Source organism: Chrysemys picta, chromosome 2, assembly GCF_011386835.1.
Source record: "Chrysemys picta bellii isolate R12L10 chromosome 2, ASM1138683v2, whole genome shotgun sequence".
Lineage (NCBI taxonomy): Eukaryota > Metazoa > Chordata > Testudines > Emydidae > Chrysemys > Chrysemys picta.
Genome location: NC_088792.1, coordinates 115,799,195 through 115,811,648, shown reverse-complemented (window position 1 = coordinate 115,811,648; position 12,454 = coordinate 115,799,195). Strand labels below are relative to the sequence as shown.

The 12,454-nt window shown below is 43.8% G+C and overlaps 1 protein-coding gene across 24 annotated transcripts in view; it reads right to left on the bottom strand.

Moving 5' to 3' along the window:
* Positions 1 to 12,454, bottom strand: part of LOC101951432 (poly(rC)-binding protein 3-like) — a 737,225-nt gene that overhangs the window by 107,826 nt on the left and 616,945 nt on the right. Inside the window, exon 1 of one of the 24 annotated variants that reach the window (XM_065584024.1) lies at positions 5,848 to 5,871. The exons of the other annotated variants lie outside the window; for them this stretch is intronic. The gene's annotated coding sequence lies outside the window, so the exon portion shown is untranslated. Of the gene's footprint in view, positions 1 to 5,847; positions 5,872 to 12,454 lie in introns of those variants that run through there. 24 annotated transcript variants of the gene reach the window in all.

Sequence of the window (12,454 nt, the reverse complement as noted above, 5' to 3'; positions counted from 1 at the left end):
TTTAACAGCATAGATTTAAAAGGCCAACAGGCAGTATTGTATGCATAGTACTTTCTTATAATATTATTTATTACTTATCAAAAAGACAAAGAGCTGGACATAAAGCAGTTTGTATGTCACAACCACAAATATTTATATAACTGTGATTAAAGTGTCCTCTCGTCAGCTGATGTTGTGAAGTGCTTCCAGATCCACAGATGGAAGACGTTATGTAAGTACTCAATATTATTATTTTCATTTCCTCCTCTTCACCCCTTAGAGACCCAGTGTCAAAATGCTTGAGATGAATTTTAATTTTGCAGAAATGCAGAAGATAAACCTCCACAATAATCCTTCTCCTTGTTCTCCATTTTAGGGAAACATTTGGGCCCATATTCTGCTTTCTCTTGCACCACTATAAATCCTCAGCAACTATGAACTTCGATGAAGTTACCCTAGATTCACCTTGGTGTAAATGACAGCAAAATGTGGCCGAGGAGGCCAGATTCTGATGTCAGTTACTCAGGCATAAACTGGGACTGACTTCACTGAAGTCAGTGGATTCTCACCAATATAAAACCAGCTTAAAGAGCTGTCCCAGTCTGATTAAGGGCGAACTTGAATGCTGGTTTCTAAAAATAGCACTTGCACTTTCCAAGGATCAAAAAGTACTTTAAGAACATTAATTATACGTCCTAATACTCCGGTGTGATAGATAAGTGTATGTAAACTGCATTGCTGAAGGGGAAACTGAAATACCCAAAGATTAAGAGCCAAACCCTATCCGGTTACCCTGCTGTAAACTCAGGAATAAAATTTGGACCAGTGATGAGTGATTTAACGCCACACAGCAAGTCAGTGGCAGACATAGAACAGAACTTGTGAGTGCTTCTTACCAGTTCTCTGCACTTACTACAGGATGACATCACCTCCCTTGAAGAAGGCAGGCCCTATTGAAAGCAGTTGTAGTCTACTTAAGGACAAACCTATTGACTATTCTTTCTTGTTTCCCCCCCCCACAATATACAGACTCATGTGTGGACCTCTACATATGGGAGGCAATGTTGTACTCCTCCAAAATAGTGATGGCTGGGCCCTGCATATCATTCCCAGAAATCTCTTTCCTTTTCCTCCGTAGCACCCTGAATCTGGTTCTAAAATTTCTTTTAGCAATGATGTGACAGTATCAGAAATGCTGACTGACACCGTGGTGGGAAGTCTATATATGGAGATATACCTATCTCATAGAACTGGAAGGGACCCTGAAAGGTCATTGAGTCCAGCCCCCTGCCTTCAATAGCAGGACCAAGTACTGATTTTGCCCCAGATCCCTAGGTGCCCCCTCCAGGATTGAATTCACAACCCTGGGTTTAGCAGGCCAATGCTCAAACCACTGAGCTATCCCTCCCCCCTGATTATCTCTGCTATATTTTATAAGGATAGTTAAGCACTGGAATAGGCTTCCAAGGGAAGTTGTGGAATCTCCATTGTTGGAGATTTTTAAGACCAGGTTAGACAAACACCTGTCAGGAATGGTGTGCGTAAACCAGATCCTGCCTCAGTGCAGGCAGCTGGACTAGATGAACTCTTGAGGTCCCTTTCAGCCCTATACTTCTATGATTCTCCTAGTTGTGAGCACTGAGAATTGGAAGCATGCTGGTCAATTACATGAGATAGGACCTTGAGGCTTTATTCTAAAATTTGATTCTAAACCAGCCTTTAAGCTGGTTGGCGGAGTTGCGGGGAGGGCATGGCACACTGGATGGGGTGTGAAGAGGGAAGCAGAAGAGGCATAGGGAAGACAGGCAGGGAGGGGAGGAAGGGGAAAAGAAGGAGAAAGGAAAGAATCATAAATTTGATTTGATCAAATACTCTAAATCAACTGGTTGACAGCATATGAGCTGCAAATGTAAATGATTAAGTTGTGGAAACCAAGCACTGAAAGCTAGCAGGAGACACTAAGCAATTGCTGTCCTGTTAAAGGTGGTGCCAAGCAACCAGAATTTCATGCTAGTGATCTTTTGGCATTCAACCTCTAAGAGGTTCACTATTGTTAATTAAATTATCCTTACTCACCTAAAGTAGATTTCAACTCATTTTGTTTTGCAAGAGCACAAATCTGATTAGTTTAGAAGCTGTGAAAATTATTAAAGAAGGTTTTCTCAACTGAAATATGTAGTAAGGAACAATAGTGTTAGCGTTACGGAAGCCCTTACTTTTTTCTCCAAAGACTCAAAAGCAAGTTTAAATATTCTATTTCTACGTTTGCATAATAAAATCTTTCTATATAAAAATTTCTGTCTTTTGACAATTTCACCAATGTTCTTCTTGGAGATGAGCTCAAACCACAAGCACCAAGACAAACTTACAACTGGGATCTCTCTATACTGGGACAGATGACAATTGCACATCTGAATATCCCCACCAAACTCTGGGACAGTCAGGATTTGGTTTCAAACTTTGCAGTCACAGCTCATCTCTAAATAGGGAAAGAACAGGTTACAGAATATTTAGATAAATTAGATGTAGTCAAGTCTGCAAGGCCTGATGAAATTCACCATAGGATACATAAGGAACTAGCTGAAGAAGTCACAGAGGAGGGGTGAATTCCCAGAGGGCTGGAGAAGGACAAGCATAGTACCTATTTTTAAAAAAGGGAACAAAGAACACCTGGGAAATTATAGACCACTCAGCCCAACTTCAATACCTGGACAGATTCTGGAACAAATTATTAAACAATCAATTTGTAAGCACCTAAAGGATCATAGGGTTATAAATAATAACCAACTTGGATTTATCAGTCATGCAAAACCAAACTTATTTCCTTCTTTGCCAAGGTTATTGGGCTAGTGGATAAGAGGGAAGCTGTAGTTGTTATGTAACTTGATTTTAGTAAGGCTTTTGACAGTCCCACATGCCATTCTCATAAGCAAACTAGGGAAATGTGGTCTAGATGAAATTACAATGAGGAGGGTGCACACCTGGTTGAAAGACTGTACTCAAAGAGTAGTCAGCAATGGTTTGCTGGCCAACTGGGGGGATGTATGTAGTGGAGTCCTGCAGGTCTATTCTGGATCTGGTACTAGTCAATATTTTCATTAATGATGGATAATGGAGGGGAGAGTATGCTTATAAAATCAGCAGAAGACACTAAGCTGGTGGGAGCTGGCAGTGACCCCTACATTTAGGTTCCATAACCCTTTCCATTATAACATATTCTTGTGAGATTTGTTGAGAAGCTCTAACACTTCCACTGTTTGTTTGCAGCAGAACTTTAATTTTTGGCAAGTGAAAAAACGGTGGGTTGGGGAGGGTGATCAGGGAGATACATGCTGCACTTCCCATGGAATTCCATTCAGATATGGTGGAGTTAGACTCTGGTGAAAATTGCTATTTCCCATCTCTGGCTTGCATTGTACAGATTCATTCTGCTGGCCTGCCAAAAAACTCTGACCATTCTGAAGCTGGGCCCTTGCGTAGCAGAACCACTCAGTGCTCTAGTGACCTCTGGGAGAAGAGATTCAGTCAGGTTGCTACCAGAGCAGCTGAAGCAGCAGGGGAGAGAGAGCCAGGATGGGCTCCTGTCTGAGCCTAGCGGCTCACCCCCACCATGGAGCAATGGCAGTAGTAGAGACAGAACCACGTTCTCCTGTGTGGCTTTCACCTGCCTTAACCACAAGACCATCCTTTCCCTTTCTGCAGTCCCCAACCTTGGTCCATACACACCGGCCAACTTCTAGAGCAGGGGTAGGCAACCTATGGGACGCGTGCTGAAGGCGGCACGCGAGCTGATTTTCAGTGGCACTCACACTGCCTGGGTCCGGGCCACAGGTCCGGGGGCTCTGCATTTTAATTTAATTTTAAATGAAGCTCCTTAAACATTTTAAAAACCTTATTTACTTTACATACAACAATCGTTTAGTTATATATTATAGACTTATAGAAAGAGACCTTCTAAAAAACTTTAAAATGTTTTACTGGCACGCAAAACCTTAGATTAGAATGAAGAAATGAAGATTCGGCACACCACTTATGAAAGGTTGCCGACCCCTGTTCTAGAGTAAATAAGTCAGGGGTCCTACAGACAATAGTCACATTCACTGTACATTCCTGACATCCTCAGAGCAAGTCCATCATGTGCACTGAAGGAGGCAGAGGCCCTGTGCAAAAAGTAATATGCAATCATGTAATTAAAGAGTGTATCATAATACACAAGCACAACGGGGCTGAATTAAAGTTGCAAGGGCAACTGTAAAACTGGCATCTCCTAACTTTCAAGGACTTGACTTTGCAACCTTAACATTCTTTGTTAGGTAGGTTTTAAAAAGGTAGTTATATACCATTTGTTAAGCACTGACAGTGTACTTGGTGCTGTACAAGAGACATATATAAAGAGTCTCTGTCCTGAAGAACTTTCAGTCTAAGAAGGGTCTGTGAGAGAAACAGCTTGATACCCCTTGGCTCCAAAGAACTCCATAATCTCCTGCTCCCACTGTCAGCAAAACTAGACTCATGGCAGAAGATTATGGGGCATCCTAGCTACTGTGCGGTTACTAGGAAACTCAAGGGATTTCTTCAAGAGGGCTGAATTTCCTGTAGTGGAAATGAAGCCACACGTCCTCTAAGTCTATATAATTGCCAATCTAAAATATAACAGCAGCAGTATCCTGCAGACCCTTACTTGTATGAATAGTCCAATTGTTGTCAAGGGAACTACTTGCTTCAGTAATGACTACTACTTTTAAGGATATATCTTAAAATTACTTGATTATTTTGTATTTTTCAAATTGAAGTTATTCTGCTCTGTTTAAAAGTTTCATCACCCTATATAATATACAGTTCAGCACAGCACATTTTTATAAGAACCATAACTGTCCTTACAACTATGCTACAAAAAACAAAGAAAGAAGGAAAACTACCTTTACATTTGTCCTTTGTCGGCTTTGTCCACCTTTTGCCTCTCTGCTCTTAGTGTTTTGTTGTCTAGAAATTGTAATTTTTTATGTGCTGAGAATTTTAGGCTTCCTGACAATTTTTAAAACACTTTTGAATTTTTGAATATAAAGGGTCACTTTATGCTAAATGTAAATGAAATGAAATATCGTCCATTTTCAACAGAGGCCCTTTTGTTTCATGTCATTGTTGCTATGCACATTAATGCAGCACTATAACTTGATCACTGGGAACAAATACGCTTTGTTGTTAATATTTTTTGCTTATAAATGCAGTTCTGTTCTCAGCAGTCACAAAGGCATCACTTGATTTTCACCATTATAAAACTGAATTAATCTTTTCTTGCTAACACTTAGCGCTGCACAATTAATAAGCTACTGTTATGCAATATGCATGCCTTTATGAGTGTCAGCAACGGTAAGGCTGATTTTGAGCAGTGTTATTTCAGACATTCGTTAAACAGTAACAGAGGTTTGACAATGCGTTACAGCTTACAGTGTACAGTTCAGCACTCCTCAGTGTCTCTGCATATCCATTGTACACACTGTGGGCCAAATCCTGAGCCCTGTTTATGCTGGCCACAAGACATTTGGCTTACCTTTTAGTGCTCATTGGCAGGTTCGCCACAGCACAAGGCAGGTATGCCCCCAGATGGCTACAGAAATAGGCTTTACCTGGGGCTGACTAGTCCTGGGAATGATTTGGGTAAATGAGAAAGAGGGCAGAGGGGATTCACATATCTGCTGTGCTGGCAGGTGTCATGGGCTAAACCAGGACAGCGTGGAGCTAATCCTTGAATCTTGGTCCCAGTCTCTCCCTCATCTACAGTAACCTCCCTACTGCTGTGACCATGGTTGATGCCAGTGGTGGGCTGGTAAGAGTGGGACTAAAGCAGCTCTCCAATATCAAACATACCAGTGCTGGGGAAGTTACTTCAGATCCATGGGACACCAGTGGCCACTCCTGCGGTCTGCTTCATTCTGGATACGGTGCACCCACTTTGTATATGACAACACACACAAACACTAGGGCCACCCAGCCTTGAGGTGAGGTTGCCATGCAGAGGAGAGGCTGTGGGAGCCGAGGCTGTAGAAGTGACGCAGGCTGTTGTTCTGAGAGGGAGACTCAGAAGTCAACGGAACAATTGTCCCTTTTTCCTGGCACCATCAGCTGAATCAGCACTGGCTCTGGCCTCATAAAAAACCAGCAGCTGCTCCCCTCTCCCAGCTGGAGTTAAGTCATCATTTCAGAACCCTGGCTGTGCAAGAGGGCGGGAATGCAGAACAAGGAAGAGTAACAAGTGCAAGAGTAGCAAGATAATCTCTCCTCCCACCTTTGAAAATAATGAGCTGTACTAAAAGTCCCCTTTAGATTGCAGTGGATGTAAAGGCATCCTCCCATCCCTGCTGAAGCATGTGCGTATGTGAGATGAGGGGCAAGGGAACAGGAAAATGCTGGAGAACCTGCCAAATGAGCAATGCAAGATAAACAAAAGGTCATTTGGCTTCTATATAGTATGTCATTGGCTGATTGGAGCAACAGTTTTTCATTGTCATTGTTTTGTAATTCAGCTTGACGTTGCCATACTGGAGGAGTCCTACTGCAGCACAGCTCTGGAAATTGGCCATTTATCACGAATGCAATTGTCCTGATCTGACAAAGAGGGTTTTCTCGGTATTTCTGCACTTTACGTGAAAGAAAACAGGATATTAAAAACCACACATATACGAACAGCCTGCCAGCCCTTGCTTCTCTTCTAGCACAACTGTACAAAGCTGAACGAGTCTGAGGAGCTTTGCAGGGTTTGCCAAGCTTCATTTCCACTCAACAACTCCTTAGGGATCTGCTCTCTGTGATGTACATCAGTCATTCACAATATTGCCCTCAAATCTTCTTGCCTTCACTCGCACAGACATGGGCAGCCAGACCACAATGATCTCATCGCTTCAGTGACAAAATAGTGTTTGTTCAGCTTAATTTGAAACACACTTCTAGATGTTTCTCCTTGTATACTAGGTAAACTTTCCCCTCTTCTCCTCCTATGTAAACAACATCTAGCAGTCCAGAATCTGTATAAACTAAGACCTAAGTACTGCTAAGGTTTCAGAAACATAAGCTCAGTTCTATTCATTTTCATACTTTTACCCATCAATGAGAGAGCTCCTCAAACAAACTCAAGGAAGGGAACACCCCAAATTTGGGAAAGTTTGAATCTGGATTTACATTTTGTGACTCAGGATCATCTCTAGCTCCAGCTGAATTGCACTTCAAGGGACCTGGAAGAGGAACAGTTTATAAACCCAAATGCCCAGTATTCCAAACAACAACATCAGGGCTCTTGCTGAACTGCTTTTTTGCTCTGGCTTTTTGGTTCTACTCTGAAATCACAACAAACACAACGGTAATTCGTTTGTAATGAACAACATGCTTCACACCTGCACTTGTCACTCCCACAAAAAGCACCACATTTTTACAAAATAAAACGTATAGTAAAGCTCTCTGACATGCTAATCGTGGCCCTATCTCCCAGGGAGACATACAGGATTTCCTTGTAACATTTCAAAGGCTTCCGGTTAGAGATTGTTGTTGTTGTTTTTTTAATTTAGGGTGTTCATTTTTTTTTAGCAAACTTTTATAAATCCAGCCTGAGCCTGGATAAGATGCCTCCCTAGCACATCAAGAGGCTTTACAAATAGAAACATAACCCAGCCAGAATTCCCTGTTCTGTACAAATATCCATGGGAGGGAGCCTGGGTAGGAAAGTTCTGTGAAGAGACTTCCCCCAAACTATTCTAGAAGGATGGGGCAGAGGAGGGTTAGCCCACCTTTTGGAATCAGCCACTATTTTTTTAAATTGATTTTTCTAGTGAGGGCTGTTCCATCCACACATCAAGCAGAGAAGCAGCACCATCAAGGCGGAGGCCCTGTATCCATACACTGGCTCTCCCACGAGGAAAACTCGGGGAGGGGAACACCACAATTTTCCTTTCCTCTTAACCCACCCACAGGTTTTCCTCCAGAATGGCTGATCTGCCCCTGAATTTGGAAGCACAGAGCACTGTTATCACATGGTTTCCATGCAAAAATGAACAGTTATGGTTCTTATAAAAATGTGCTGTGCTGAACGGTATATTATATAGGGAGATGAAACTTTTAAACAGAGCAGAGTAACTTCCAGTACCAGCCAGCACTTGGTTACTGAGAGTTCCTGTTTACCTCAAACTCAGATACATAGGAATAAAGAATCTGGGTCATAAAAGCAACTGGAGAATGTTACCTGTCTTTGTGCTGAATAGCAGGCAGCCTGGAAATTGGCAAGTTTTAGCTTCAAACAGTAGGAGCCTGCTTCAGTAAGATGATTCATTTCTTTTAGAAAGAGATTTTAGGATTTTAGCCTCAGTGAGAAACGTGGGTATTTTCTTTGGAATTAATTCCGCACTGTCCTGAAAACTGCACTCTGGTAAATCTAGTAGTCCATAGCCAGATGTTTTTGTTCCAATGTGGAAATAAGATTTGTTCAGAGTGATCAGCCTAGCAGCTTTGAAGATACATTCAAATAGTGGACAGCACTGAGCTCATTGTTATTTTTATATTATTATTATGTTATATTATTATAGTATGTGTGGAGGTTTTGTTGTGTGCTGTGTGCACAAAGAGCTGATTTTCACGTTTATGGAAGCACCAGGGAGTCACTTTTCAGAATAGCTGTCCATTGCTAGACAGTAAAATAGAGGGAAGAGACCCCTCAGAGAATGGGTTATTAGAGGGTCACCTTGGGAGGACAAACTCCAGGGTTCTCACTGTATTCCAAAAGTAGCTGCTACCATGGGCAACATCAATAAGATATCTGGTTGGAAAATGCTGGGAATAATGCTACGGCCAGAAGTATCAAAAGATTAAAATTGATATTCTGAATTTTTAGGGAATAAAAGAGAGAGTATCATGCAAAAAACAAAAATCCACAATGCATGATGAGAACATCTGGCATTGTATCAGGCAATAACATAAGAAGACAAGTACAAATGAAAGCACTGGAGTCAGAAAGGGTCCAGACCTATTTATAGTGAATGAATCATGACTCTTTCCCAAGCAGCAAAATCAACATAAACAATATACTAAGTCCCTGTCCAATCATTATGGCAGTGTCTGATTTGGAAGAGAAAAGTAATGATATGTCCTCCAAACGTGAGTACGTGTGTAAAATTTTTCTCAGTGAAATATATGTAATAATACATAAAAGATGATTTTATTAATTCAATAGACAAACACAATTTACAGTATATACCTAATTTATTAGAGATGTGAAGCAGCCACTCTTCAAAATACCTCATCTCAGCCATTTAAAATTCCCCGAAATGATACATATAAAAAAACAACACAAGCAAGTAGGGACAAAATTAGAAGGGCCAATGCACAAAATGAGTTTAAACTAGCTAGGGACATAAAGGGTCACAAGAAAACATTTTACAAATACATGAGAAGCAAGAGGAAGACCAAGGACGGCGTAGGCCTATTACTCAATGAGGAAGGAGAGACAATAACAGAAAATGCCTCATCGGCCAAAGTATTAAATGCCCTTTTTGTTTCAGTTTTCAGGTTAGCAGTGATTGCCCGACCAGCATAGTGAACATCAGTGTACATGAGGTAGGATCTGAGGTTAAAATAGGAAAAGAACAACTTATGGATTACTTAGATAAGTTAGATGTCTTCAAGTCAGCAGGACCGCACAAAATACGTCCTGGAATACTTAAGGAGCTGGCTGCAGAGGTCTCTGAGCTATTAATGATTATCTTTGAGAAGTAATGGTGGACAAAAGAGATCCCAGAGGACTGGAAAAGGGCAAATATAATACTTAGCTATCAAAAGAGGAATAAGGACAATCCAGGGAATTATTGACCAGTACCTAGAGAGATAATTTGTAAGCACCTAGCAGAAAATAAGGTGCTAAGTAACAGGAAACATGGATTTGTCAAGAACAAATATGCCAAACCAACCTAATATCCTTCTGGACAGGGTAACATGCCTTGTGGATAGGGGGAAGCAGTAGATGTGATATGTCTGTTGCAAAAAAGCAAACACCATTCTGGATGTATTAGCAGGAATGTTTTAAGCAAGACACGAGAAGTCATTTTTCTGCTCTACTCCACGCTGATTAGGCCTCAACTGGAGTATTGTGTCCAGTTCTGGGCACCATACTTTGGGAAAGATGTGGACAAACTGTAAAGCCTAGAGCATGGGTGGTGGATTAACCAGCGGTTGGGAAGCCTAGCCCCCAGCCCCTCCCCTTTTGCCTGAGGCCTCTCCCCTACCTCATCTGTCCCCACTCCCCTGCAGGAGCCCAGAGCTCCCCCATCGTGGCCACTGACCCCTCCCAAATCTGGGCCGCCTGAGCACTTCCAGCCCCGAAGCGCCAAGTGAGCGGCTTGGCCTCATCACCCCCAGCCCTGGAGCGCTGAGTGGATGGTCAGCACAGTGCCAGAGCCCAGAGCACTGGGCGGGTAGTGCGGTGTGGCCTGGTCCCAGGGCCCCCAGCCTCTGCCTTGCAAGCACCAGCTCCACCCGTCCCCAGTCCTAGATGCAGGCTGGCCCGCCCCAGACGGAAGAGCTGGGAACTGCAGGAAAGGGCCTGGGGATGGAGCATGGGCAGGGCCATGCCAGGCTGTTTGGGGAGGCTCAGCCTCTCTCGCCCTATCATACCCGCCACCCATGGTCCAGAGAACAAGAAAAATGATTAAGAGTCTAGAAAATATGACCTGTGAGGAAAGACTGACAAAATTGGGTTTGTTTCATCTGGAGAAGAGAAGACTTGGGGGGGGAGGGGGCCTGGTAACAGTCTTCAAAGGTGTAAAAGGCTGTTATAGAGAAAGGGGTGATAAATTGTTCTCCTTCTCCGCTAAGGACAGGACAAGAAGTAATAGGCTTAAATTGCAGCAAGGGAAATTTAGGTTACACATCAGGCAAAACTTCCTAACCGTCAGAGTGGTTAAGCACTGTAATAAATTACCTAGGGAAATTATGGAATCTCCATCATTGGAGATTTTAAAGAACAGGTCTGACCAACACATATCAGGGATGGTCTAGATCAGAGGTGGGCAAACTACGGCCCGTGGGACCGTCCTGCCCGGCCCCTGAGCTCCTGGCCGGGTAGGCTAGCCCCCAGCCCCTCCCCCGCTGTTCCTCCTCTCCTGCAGCCCCAGCTCGCCCCGTCGCCGGTGCAATGCTCTGGGTGACGGGGCTGCTTGCTCTTGCCGGGCAGCGCAGCTGCAGAGCCCGGCCTGACCTGGTGCTCTGTGCTGCGCAGTGGCGTGGCTGGCTCCAGCTGGGCAGCGCGGCTGCATATCCTGGTGCTCTGGGAGGCGCGGCTGTAGCGGCGCCAGCCGCCAGTGCTCCAGGCAGCATGGAAAGGGGGCAGGGAGCAGGGGGGTTGGATAGAGGGCAGCGGAGTTCGGGGTGGTGGTCAGGGGGCAGGGGTGTGGATAGGGGTTGGGGGGGTCAGAGGGCGGGGAATAGGGGGGTTGAATGGGGGCAGGGATCCTAGGGGGGGCAGTCAGGAAGGAGAGGGGGGGTTGGATGGGATGGCAGGGGCAGTCAGGGGCAGGGGTTCCAGGGGCAGTCAGGGGACAGGGAACAGGGTGGGGGCATGGATGGGGCAGGAGTCCCGGTGGGGCCGTCAGGGGGTGAGATGCAGGTGGGGGGGTGGATAGGGGGCAGAGGCTGGGCCATGCCTGGCTGTTTGGTGAAGCACAGCATCCCCTAACCGGCCCTCCATACAATTTCGGAAACCCAATGCGGCCCTCAGGCCAAAACATTTGCCCACCCCTGGTCTAGATAATCTTTAGTCCTGCTTCAGTGCAGAGGACTGGACTAGATGACGTACTGAGATCCCTCCAGTCCTACATTTCTATGATTCTATAATTCTGTTTTAAATAGGTGACCACATTTTTGGAAAATGGATTGAAACCAATTTTCTGGGGTTAAAAACTTCTCTGACAAGTGTCTTCCAGGCCCCATTTTTTATATCCAAATTATAAATGTCTGGAAGCTGGAACCTCGGTCCCAATATTTCTCCCAGTGAAATCAATAGGAGTTCTACTATTACCTTTAATGGGAGTGTCAGCTGCTTAGAGTGCCATGTTAGAGATGGCTTGAGAAGGTTTCTATGTCGTCACCAGTATTCAGTCACGAATAAATGGACTTTGCTACTACTACTTAAGTGGGAGCTGGATCAGACCCTTCCAACTGAAAAGCTGCTTGAATGCCTGGGCTTAGATAAATTGAAGATCTATGAGTACATCCTCATTTCAAAAACCCATAAGCAGAAGATTAATTTGGTATGAGATAGATGTTCAATGTTATACAGTCAATTAGTGAAATGAAAAGTCAGTGTAAATCCATCACAGCCAATTAAGACTTATTACAGATAATATTGTCTCTTCAGTGTTCTTACAAACCTAAAGTCATTTGCCTTTAGGCAGCTGACGTTCAGCTTGTGATTGTGAACATTAGGTTGTTTCTCAATGGC